Source organism: Streptopelia decaocto (genome assembly GCF_964273445.1).
Source record: "Streptopelia decaocto genome assembly, chromosome: 2".
NCBI classification, from domain to species: domain Eukaryota; kingdom Metazoa; phylum Chordata; class Aves; order Columbiformes; family Columbidae; genus Streptopelia; species Streptopelia decaocto.
This window is the reverse complement of record NC_138655.1, coordinates 41,246,446-41,256,739: the sequence shown is the minus strand read 5'-3', so window position 1 is coordinate 41,256,739 and position 10,294 is coordinate 41,246,446. Positions and strand designations below refer to the sequence as shown.

The 10,294-nt window shown below is 37.9% G+C and overlaps 1 protein-coding gene across 1 annotated transcript in view; it reads left to right on the top strand.

The window, feature by feature from the left end:
- Positions 1 to 10,294, top strand: part of XKR4 (XK related 4) — a gene marked incomplete at both ends in the record, with an annotated part of 224,122 nt that overhangs the window by 2,709 nt on the left and 211,119 nt on the right. The gene's annotated exons all lie outside the window — the stretch shown is intronic.

The following is a 10,294-nucleotide window of genomic DNA, read 5'->3' as shown; positions in this document are numbered from 1 at the left end:
AGTGTAAGACTACCAGAATATTAAATTGATGAAAAGTGATAGGACATTATTTATGTTTTAGCCTGTTATGATGGTGGTTTTTTATTTGTTTGTTTGTTTGCTTGCTTGCTTTTTAGTGAAATGGCCACAGAAATGTTTGTCTGTCAGTTAATGAGTAGTATTTCTTTGCAGTTTTACACAAATATACAAATTGTATGTCACTGTATGCACTCTTGCATATCAGCACTTTGTAATTGATTAAAGTGACTTCATTTTAATTCCTAAGTATGTTTCTCAAAAAGGAGAGCCTTTCAAGTCATCTAAAACTAGTAATCAGCACCAGAAAGGAGAGGTCACATCAACCCCTGAGAAACTCTGTACATAAGAATGGAGTCAAAACTAAAACAATCCATGGAAAATAGTTATGACTTTCTGGAAAACAGAGGTTTCACAGTTTGCTGTCCAGAACTTCCGCTCCACAGCATAACATCTGCATTGGCCTGAGCAAACAGCTCCTCAGCATTTAGACTGAAGGATAATCTCAGGTGTTTTCCGGGTGCATGTGTCTGAGACTAATTCCTCCTTTGAGGCAGCTGAACAGACTCTGCCAGCTGTGTTAGCACCACAGGGGCACAGGTGCTGGGGGCACCATCCCCACAGTTGACAAAACCTGTGTTACCCTTGATTCTGTGTTGCAATCTGTGTTTTTTCTCAGCTTTCAGTTTTTCCTTCTCTTTTTTTTTTTTTTTTTTTGGGGGGGAGGGGCCCTGGTTAAAGCTCTCCTATAGTTATATTTAAGTTTCTTGTCATTTTTTGTATTGAATCCCCCACAAACAAAAATGACAATAATATTTCTGTCATTTATCTGTTGACAAGGAGCCCTAGGTATGGGAACTGAGGTTTTTCATAAGGGCAAGGATATCGGGGAATAAGGAGAGAGGTTTGTCAATATACAGGGACTAGTGATCATTCTGCTTTCATTTGGTGTTTGTTGTCCTCTGCCATCTCTTAAAATGTTGAACTGGTTCTTGAGGTCCTTAGTTTCCCTTTATTTGTCCCATTGCCAAAGGTCTTGGGGGGGACTGTGTCAACCGCTCATTTAAAGAAGACATCCTGAGGAATGGGAGGTACAACTGGCAATCACAATGTTCCTGGATTTAAAAAAAAAAAAGTGTAAAAATGTGGTTTAGGGATTAGTTCCGTCAAGACGATTTTTAATTCCAAAGCTTTTCCTTGTCTTACATTCAAGATTAATTTTTGTTTACCAATATATTGAAAGCTAGATCATTGAAAATGATTATGTGTTAATTTTAACTAAAATGTGCTAATGGGAAATGAATGAGGTCTTTAATGTGGCATGGAACAATGCTGGAAATAGGCAATCTAAAATTGCTAAAACAATTTTTTTCCTGGAATGTAAAGAAGAGGAGCTGCAGGAGCAGCTAAACCGCCAATCAATTCTGAATAAAAATGTATCTTTTTTTTTCTCTTGAAGCTGTTATAACTTTTTTTCCCAAAAAATTTTAGAAGACTAAATTCTTCCATTTTGAAGAATAAGCATATACTTTTTTTTTTTTTTAATTCAGGGGGTTAGATGTTCACAAACTTCCTGATAACACTGTTGCTCAGTTAAAATTCTGGTGAAGTCACTGAGGAGTTGCTTGCCACACCTGAGTGCAGATACTAGGCCTTTGTTGGCAGCTAATTTAATATTAAAATATGGTCACTGGTGAGATTCTGCCTTCAGAGATAGATACAGATGCATTTCCTCATCCATACTTCCAGTGTGTTCTGTTTTTTAGCAATATATGGACATGGAAGCCCCACTATGAAGCCCAGTTCACCCAAGCGAGTGCTGTGAGAGACATGGCTTTTTCTTAGCAGACTCTGGGGAGTACAAGAAGGATGTGATGCATCAGATCTTTGTATGTCATTGAAAGAAAAAAAAAAAAAAAAAAGGGAAGTGGATGCTTTAATTTATAGTCTGTGAGGACTGTGTAGAAGTATATGGGCCAGCAGGATTCAGATAAACTATTGCCCTTTGAGCCTGGCATCAAAGAGTGTGAACACCACCCTGGAGCATCCCGTTGATTCACTAAGCTTCCCAGGCTTAACCCTGGCTTTTAGATCTCACAGGGGATGGCAGGACTTGGTGACTGGATGCCAGAGATAATAGTTAAGGAGTCCTGAGAGCCAGTGGGTGGGTGAGAGGGGGAGACTGAGATGGTGCCCAACTTGTGGTGTCTGGGAAGCAAGAAGTAGCTCCCTGAGACAACTCTTGTGCCTTGTAGGGGAATGGCATGAGCAGGCTGGCTTGGTGCTTGAAGTGCTTGGAGGTTCCCACAGTGGCTGTCATTTTGTCATTTTGGTGGCTGCAGTCGAAGCGCCTGAAAGGGAACTGTCAAGTTTCTGTAGCTGACAAGGCCAGAGGAAGAGTGAATCATTGGAAAGAAGAGGATTGGAAATTACCCCTTAGAATTATTTCTGGGTAGCTGAGATGACACTGAGATGATTAAGTGTATCCCTCTCAACAGAGTGAGGGGTTTTGGCTGAGATTTGCTAACTGTGTGGGAATGCACCTAGAGAAGGAGGAGGAGATGCCAAGTTAATTGCTGGCCCTTCCAGGGCAGGTCTGTGTTCCCTGAGAAGTGATGGTCTGGTTCCCTGAGAAGTGATGCTATGATTAACCATATCTGTTTATGTGTAATACTAAGAAATCCTAATCTTCCTTCTCCTACCTTGTTCTTACTTGGAGAAAAAAAAAAAAAAGTTGTAGGAGGGTTATATAGGTGATGCTGGATTCTCGGAACAGTGTGAGTTGCTGTCTCAGTTGTGCCCTGTGGAAGCATTCTTCCCATGGCTGGGTCATCTGCCAGAAAAATTTCATTGCCCACACTCATAAGCCTCTCCTTTGCAATCTGTTGATGCTCTTACAATTTAAAAAATAATAATAATTTTAAAAAGGTGAAATAGTGTCTGCATTGTATATGAGAAGTCCTTACAACTTCCTCAGGTGCTCACTGTTAAGCCTCTAAGTTGGAACTGTGAGCAAGGTAGTTCAAATTAAGAAAAACATCCTTGGTCTTTAAATCAGCTCAACTCCATGCTTAAATAGGTTAATTTTTTTTTTTCACACTTTCACTCTACATAGTAGTTTTGACACTTTTGTTCAGTAGTAGTGCAGGAGTTCGGTGTAGTTAGGTGGTCAATAATTCCAGCTGCCATTGGACTTCACACTGAGATGTGATAATATCTCAATCTGACACCAGTTTTTCTCGCTGTTTTGAAATCTGTCAGATAATTTGTCACATTGAGTCCAAATTTATGAGTCATAGCTGTTTCCTAGACAAGATTATTGCGTATCCTCCCCATCTGTCTCTTAGTGTACTGAAATGCTACCACTCAGCAATATCATATTTCTTTTATTGAGTTACTGCAGTGCTTGAGTTAAAGTCCTACTGGCTAACTATTTTGCTTGCTGTGTCTTTAGAACTCAGGAAAGGTGATGGGCTGTCAGAAAAAGGAATTAAAATTTTCATTCCCTCCCTCCAGAAAGCAGGATTAGAAGGGGCAGCCCACCCTGTAGGTGGCCTAACTACATTTACACTCTTGCTAATATATTCAGCAGAGTAAATATTCTTTCGTTGTTGTTGTTTTCTTTTTTTTTTTTCCCCTGAAGACAGTGATATGCAGATGAAGGTTGTGCCTTTCAAATTTTTTTGAAACACACAAGTGAATCTTTAATTCGTTCTTAAAAATCTCACAAGCCTACATACAAATCAGATTTGGTATTCAGTTTATTCTAATAACCTAAGCTACATGTAAAAGATGCTGATGTACTTTAGAAGAAAGATACTGTACTTTAATAATTAACAAGGGTTGTGTCTGTAGAGAATATTTATCAGTTACGTAAGTGTTCAAATTTTCAAAGGCTTGCTTAAGCATGAAAATTTCTGATTGCTCAATTGGCTTGATAGGGGAACTAATATTTTATACACAGAATGCTTTCTAGAAACTTATATATGGCAACAATTTATATTTGGCTTTTTCCAAACAAGTGGCAAATCTGTAAGAGTTTAAGGGTTTGTGTTTCAAAGGATTTTGTGTCACCATGTATAGATATTATTCTAAAGTTCATCAATGCCATGCAGGAATGACTACATACACACCATGAAGTCAAAGAAATGTTTCACATTATAATTTGTTTCTAGGTGTTGTCATCTTGCAGAAGGTTCTTGTAACTATATGAGTTTTCTGGCTAAAATTCCTGTGTTACATTGAGGAAAACGTTTAGTGCTGAAAGGTCGATTTCCATGTCCACACCTCCTGTGGGAAGGCAGGAAAGTGTAACACCACAGCACGTTCTATAGCTTTAGTTATTCTGCTCCCTATCTTCAGGTTATTTATGTCAGAGCTTACCTTGTCCAGAAGAGTGTGCTCCCTGTCAGCTGACTTAGCCCTTAATATTTGTCCATAAGGACTGACGTTGCTACAAAGATACAAAAGTTCTAGTAAAATTAAAATAAAATAAATTCCTGTGTCACTTATAACAGTATTAGTTCATTCGGCCATCTCTCTGTTCCAATTAGGTACCTTTTAATACACAGCAGATTAATCACAACGACTTACAGTTTCAGTAAACAGGCTGTTTGGGAGGAATTTATCAGACGCAGACATAATCAATAGCTCATTTGCTTGTATTTCAAGGTGCAGTAGAAATTTGTGGTTGCTAAAGTATGTTCATAAAGTGGTGCCATTTTTGTTCATTTTAGCACAGCTGTCAGTTGTACACATTGTGTCAAGAGGACATACAGGAGTGGAAGTGGCAAACAGGCTATAAAAGGAACTGTTTTGATTTGTTTGATTTTTAAAATGAAAGGAGGCTGATATAGAAGAGAACATGAGGGAGAATTGTGGGAGCATATAAAAGGAAGCACGTTCTGAAAAGACATAGGAATAGCGGTTAATCCTCACACATTATGTAGCTAACTCCAGTTTATTTCCCTTCAGCCACTGACCAAAGAGAGATTATTTGAATAATTTTCTAAATGACTGCTTGAGAGACTGGAGAAAGAGGCAGGAAAAAAAGAAGAGTTGTATATCTGGGCAAACTCACAGTGAAAATGTTAGATGATCTCTGATTGCAATGAGTAGTCATGATAAATATAAATGTGAGGTATCAGTTTGACATCATTTTACAGGGAAGAGAGTACTCTGAAGTATCTTTTAATAAATTTTAGAATTAAAAAATAATAGGTCTTGGATGTATATTTTTCCAAGAGATTTTACCTGAATTTCTTGACAACCATAACCTGAATTATCATCTCCCTGTGGTCTCTGATTGCTGAAGTGGTTTTTTATCACTCTTCCTCTGTTTCCCAGCCTGAATGGCTGAAATCAGTAATAGCACATTTTTTCCCCTAAGATACAATAATTGTTATACTATGTTATTATTTCCATTAGTTTTCCTTTGACAACATGCTTGTACTGTTCAGTATGTTCATGGTATGGCGAGGTTCATTTGTATGGCGAGGCCTATTAATCTTTTTTGATTGGAAGGGATAATCAGTGGGGGTGGTTAACGCTATCAGTTACAAATTAGTTGGTATCACAAGTTGGAGCAAATGGAGCAGGACTGTTTTGCAGGGTGTTTTCAAAGGAATTTTGTCAGCCAATGATGTGACAACAAAAGTAACTTCCCATTCTTCTAAAATTGGAAGGTGTGACTTAGGCAAGACTAATGTACCAAGACTAATGTTTTGTGGTGAATAAAAAGGAAATTAACCTACAGATAGAAGGACATTTTTCCTTATCTCTATCAGCTGCTATCTATCAGATTGATTTCTGCCCTTATGAATGAAGGTTAGTGGTGCCACAGTTTTCAACATTACTCACTTTAATGGGATGTTTTCATGTAAACATCTGATCTATTCTAGGATCCTGCCAACTTCTCTGAGCGGTGCTTTTCCATTCATGGTGCACAGGATCAGTAGATTAGTTCCACCAGGTCCAAGAAAAGTACCTTGCAATATCAAGCACTAGACTTCAGTTCCCTATAGAGGGATCTATACATGCATAGAAAACAACAAAAAGCCACTGAACTAACACTTTCATGGTTTAATACTGGCTAGCATGGAACTATAAGCTTTGTCATCATAAATGTGTGGTCTTTTTCATCTTAAAGAGGGGTATGGGTGAAGTTGTGTCTCTTATTTTTTTTTCAGCCCTAATCTTTGTATGCTCACTTTATATGAAAATCTTTCTGTGAGCCAGATCTAAAATAGGACTTTGCTTCACAAAGCAGAATGTAGATGTTCTTCAGGCATATGGACCTGAAAACGTGATCTAGAAAACTGGCCTCAACAGCTTTGTTAGGAAGGTTCTTGAGGAACTTAGATATAATGGATGATAATGTTCAACCTGAAAGTGTCTTAGAGGCTTATACTTCTGCATTTTGGCTTCATTCAGAACATCCCCAGCACACACAGCTCAAATTCCTATTTCTCATTTAAGCCCATTGCAAACCAGAAGCTAGGCTGGAGTGGCACCAAAATCCCTTCATGTATCCAGTTGGCAAGCATTGTTTAAACCTGCTTTATGGGCAATGATGAACTTGCATCCCTGACAAGTATTACTGGCTCTGCCTTGTTTTATAGTACTGGAGAAATGTTCCTTGTGATTAGAGCATTTGATCAGGTTTTAGGAGATCTGAGACCAGTGCCCTTTCCAGCTGTGAGGGCTCAGGTCTTGTCTCCTGCAGTGGTTTTTGTGCTAAGGCTTAGGTGAGACTGGATGGGGACATTTAGTGTCCTTCCTGCTGGAGCTGTTTCATAATGTTGACAGAAATATCCCGTTCTTGGGGCCAGAGTGGAAGACCCAATACTTAGGGCTTTCAAATGGGACCAAATACCAATTTCCTTGTCTTTCTTTTTTTACTGCTTAATTAAATTTTGTTGTCCACCTTTTAAACCTCTCTCTCTTTATCCTAAAAGTGCATCGCCAGTATTTCTGTTTATAGACACTCATCCTTCATGTATAGCATAACCACAAACAGCACCATAATACATTTCCATCTATGTGGAAATGCCTACTTAACTTATTGGAGTGGCTCTATATGATCTGAAGTGGCTGAAGCATTCGTTTATTCATTTTTTCATCAACATTTCTCTGTCATATGTAGTCAACCTTAGAAAAAAAGGAAGAGGAAAGGCAGTTTTGATGTGTCACTCAGTAGCTGTTTCAACCTTTTCCTCTGCTGCCTCATGCAAAAGTAAATGAGACAGAAATTTTTAAAAAGCCTGAGTTCCTGGATCTTGCTCTGAGTTGATTTCCTGATAGCACTTTTGTAGTTGATTTTTATCAATGTAAGCAGTACAGCTTTGTAGCTGAAATAAAAGCCCAGTATTTCTTTATCTTCATGTCCCAACTTCTTGACTCTCAACTCACCTCAAGCTCCACAGCAAGTACTGCCCAAGTATCCAGTATGCATAATTTTGGTTGCCTTTTTTTTTTTTTTAACCTGAGTTTCAGAAATGAAGAATTACATATTCCTTTTACTTTCATTGGAGTGGGGCTTATTACTGGTTTATTTTTTTTTCTTAAAAGGGGAAGGACATATTAAATGGCTCGCTTGGACTGTCCAAAGCAATGCATGCTTCTGAAAATGTTATCCTTTAGTTATTTAGTATGTATTTGCAGTCTAGATGTTAGATGGTATTATGAAGCTTAATTTTTGTAAAATACTTTGAGATACTCAGATGGAAAATTATCTAGGTGGAAACAACTCAAAACAAATTATCATTTCAATGTGTTTGTCAAAACATGTTTTAAGTTAAACACGTTGAAAACATGGACCTCTCTCCATAATGGACATCACTGGGACATTAAAGGAAAAATTTTATATTTTTTAATATTTTAAGGATTTATTTTCTCAAGGCTTTATGCTTATTATGCCCATAATAAAAAGTTTTATCCTTCACCCTATTTCCTTCACCTACCCACTGCTGCTGCTTCAAGTTAGCTCATCACCTTCTGTCTTGTGCTGCTTTCCTTATCTGTTAGTTTGCTTTGTAAACTAGATCCAACATGCTATAGAAAAAAAAGGCTTAGGAATTTTTTTACACATAGTGTAGATGCTAGAATCAGCTTCAGCTCAGAGCTTTCGAATACTGGACATTTGAGCTTCAAATGCCATGACAGCAGATAAATGAGTTGAATGTAAAACATTTCTAGTAGTAGTGGTGGAAACTACATTCAACACAGAATTATTGGAAGAAGCATAAATGTAAACAGAGTTCATAGTATATTAAACCAAGATGTTCTGTAAGTAAAGACTGGGCAATTAAAGAAGATTTACCCAAGTGAAGCCAAATACAGTGCAGAGGATAATTAATATGGCAGAGACAACTCAATAATAATGGCTTTGAACTTTTACAATAGTGCATTAATGCGTGTCAGAAGGAGCGATTGCATTTACAGTCAACAACAATTTGTTAGGAATTTTTACCACACAGGTTAATTAAGAACTCATGATAGGAGAATATGAAAATTACCTTATTGAACTGAGGGCTCATTATTTTTCCTGTACCCAAAGAATAAAATATTGTAGATATATGTTTTTCTGTAAGCTGTCTTTATTCTGTTAGTGTCACTTCTGTGGCACAGCTACTCCATTATTGATCCAATTGACTTAGAGAATTAGTGAAATATTTGGTGTGTTGTCTCCATGGCTAGATTAAATCAAGAGGGTTGCTGAGAAAGCTAGCAAAGGGTTCAAAACAAGCCACCCCACCATCGGCCCCTAAGTTTGTCTCTGAAGAGGATGGCTCAGCCCCTTGTAGAGCCTACTGGTGTGTTTGGATAAGCAGAGCATAAGAGCCCAAGAGCTGAGAAGGCTCTGGTTGAAATGGACCTGTTCCGTTTCCAGATTGGACCTGTTATTTGGATCCTGTCAGGTAGACCAAGAACTTGGGAATTTGGACTTGTTTTGTGAGTTTGTGGGGTTTTGACAGTCATCAGTGTCAAAGTATAGACCCTCTAGAGGGAGAATACAGGTCTCATGACCAACCTGCGATTTGGGCCACGGGAAGTTCTTCATGTGGGACTTGTCTCAGGTAGCCCACAGCAGGTCTTTAATCTTTTCCCCTCCTTTCTTCTTCCAGTGAAAAGTATTAACAGTTTCCAGCCTCACTCATCCATGTTGGTAAGGTGGTAAGCTGTTTGTGAGAAGGGTTTCTTTCTGTTCCTTTGAAAGTTTTCTAGCACAGCAGGAGGCTGATATTATGCAGGGGTTTTGGGATACTTGTGTAATACAAGTAATGAGGAGTTGCTAGTACTTGTGTTTTAAGAGCATGTTCAAAACAGAGTGATGTTTCTGAGGAGGTGCCTTTCCTAACCCCTCTCAAAGTCAGTTGCACACCTGGACTCAGTCCTTCTTGTTGAGTCTGGCTATTCCAACACTGCCCATCTTTACTACACGGTGTGTGGATTCTCACAAGGGAGTCAAACCCTTCTGTTATGAGAACCAGAGCTTTTCAACATGGCTAACATTTTTTAATAGGACAGATACCAGACTTGTGGTAGATCCTACTGCTGCAGAATTCATATTAATAAGCTGTTATCAATGTTATTTGTGGTGATTACATGAGAGATTTCTATAAGAAAAAATGAAATGATATATCCACATCTTTCTGTTTATTAAATATCAAATACTCTGACTGCCTTTCTTTAAGTGCAGAAAGTATTGGATGGGAAGAAGGTTTGGAATAAAGTTGGCTGCCATCTGAATTAAGTATATTTCAGTAATGACATAAAAAATGTTCCTAGTGGATGCTTAAAGTAAGAAATAGGAGTGTATTACAAGAAAAAGTATAGTATTTAATTTTTTTATCTACATGATGCTATCTTTTAAAGGATTTTAGATTTCCATAAAATGACTCATTGATCTTTGAAACAATTGGGGGTCAAATGATCAACTTGCATTAAAGCAGGATGTTTTCAATACCTCAGCAAAACCTATATCCCTAATTTTCACTTTTATACCAGTACCTAAGGAGAAAAGGTGGCCAGTAGCTTTATTTGACAGCTAGCACTAATATAGGAGTCCAGCTTGAAAGTACACTGTTCATAACCGTCCTCATAAAAAAAACAACCTTACAGGTATTCTTTTGAAGTTCATTTATGAATTCAGTCTGCCTGTGTTAATGACTTGTACTGATTTTTTGAGCTTGAGCTTTACTAGTGCAAATAGTTACGGAAGGTGTATTTTAAACTTCAGTGCCAGAGTATTAATCAAAACCTTAATTACTTATTCAGT